The following is a 1,517-nucleotide window of genomic DNA, read 5'->3' on the forward strand; positions in this document are numbered from 1 at the left end:
ACCCTGCCTGCATCTCCAAACCCCCCCCCCCCTCCCCCTAACCCTGCCAGCTCCTCCTAAAACTCCCCGCTCCTCCTAAACCTGCCGGCTCCTCCCCTGCTGACCCCAGCAGCCAGCCCGGGCGGCTGTGCAAGACCCGCGGCGTTCCAGATATCCCTGCGGATGAGCTAAGCCAAGCTTTAATCCTGTGTCCCTGCTTATTTCTAGTGCTGAGCTGAACTCGCTGGGACGCAGCGGGGGTCTGGGAGATCTTTGGGGTGGTGAAGTCGTTTAACGGGGTGGCGCTGCGGGATTTAAACCTGAGCGAGGTTGTTCTTCGTCCTCCTAAACCCCTCTGGGGTAGATAGGTCTGGCTTTACCCAGCCGCTTTAGGCCGGCCTAAGACCAGGGAGGGGATCTCCTGCCCCCTGCTTGTGCCCAGCCCGGAGCTGGTGGTTAAGCCCACGTGAAACAGGGCTGAAACCTTCGGGGATTTGGCCGGGGTTGTTTTCCCACCCGGAATTGTTGCCCCCCCGGCCATGGGAAATGGAGATTCCCGTTGAATTCCCGGATTTCTGGCCCTGGCATCGCCGCGGGCGGTTTGGGGGGAATCCCCCCCGCGTTTGTCCGGGTTTGGTCGTTACAAAATGTGGGCGTTTCTGGAGGAACGGGGATGGGGAAAGGGATTTAGAAGGACAACGGGCATCAAAGGTTTGAACTGGATTTAAGGTGGATTCAAGGTGGATTTAAGGTGGATTCAAGGTGGATTTAAGGTGGATTCAAGGTGGATTTAAGTGGATTCAAGGTGGATTTAAAGTGGATTTAAAGTAGATTTAAGGTGGATTTAGAGCAGATTTAAGGTGGATTTAGAGCAGATTTAAGGTGGATTTAAAGTCGATTTAAAGTGGGTTTAAAGTAGATTTAAAGTGGATTTAAAGTACATTCAAGGTAGATTTAAAGTACATTCAAGCTGGATTTAAAGTGGATTTAAAGTGGACTGGATTTAAAGTGGATTGCAGGTAGATTTAGAGTGGACTTAAGGTAGATTTAAAATAGATTTGAAGTAGATTTAAGGTAGATTTAAGGTAGATTTAAGGTAGATTTAAGGTAGATTTAAGGTAGATTTAAGGTAGATTTAAGGTAGATTTAAGGTAGATTTAAAGTGGATTTAAAGTAGATTTAAGGTGGATTTAAAGTAGGTTAAAGGAGATTTAAAATAGATTTAAAGTAGATTGAAGAAAATTTAAAATAGATTTAAAGTAGATTTAAAGGAATTTAAAGTCTATTTAAAAGTGTATTTAAAGTGTACTTAAAAATACATTTTAAACAGATGCAAATCAGTTAAAACATTGAAATAGGTCGAAATAGTGCCAAGCCTATCAAAAGATATCAAAATATATTCAAATAGCCATTAAAAATTAAGCGCCCGGTGTATTAGAAAAAGGGGGAACCCCCTCTTCTACCTCCGGAAGCGGAGGTGGGAGGCACAGGGAATCCCTCAGCCCTGATCCCACCCAATTTTGGAGCCACCCCGCCCC

The 1,517-nt window shown here is 45.7% G+C and overlaps 1 protein-coding gene and 1 long non-coding RNA gene across 2 annotated transcripts in view; both read right to left on the reverse strand.

The window, feature by feature from the left end:
• Nucleotides 1-1,517, reverse strand: part of LOC104128501 (bromodomain-containing protein 4) — a 45,224-nt gene that overhangs the window by 794 nt on the left and 42,913 nt on the right. The gene's annotated exons all lie outside the window — the stretch shown is intronic.
• The window catches only part of LOC118452537, a 2,754-nt gene that overhangs the window by 671 nt on the left and 566 nt on the right, over nucleotides 1-1,517 (reverse strand). The gene's annotated exons all lie outside the window — the stretch shown is intronic.

This window comes from Egretta garzetta, unplaced genomic scaffold (assembly GCF_000687185.1).
Source record: "Egretta garzetta isolate BGI_Z169 unplaced genomic scaffold, ASM68718v1 scaffold576, whole genome shotgun sequence".
Taxonomy (NCBI): domain Eukaryota; kingdom Metazoa; phylum Chordata; class Aves; order Pelecaniformes; family Ardeidae; genus Egretta; species Egretta garzetta.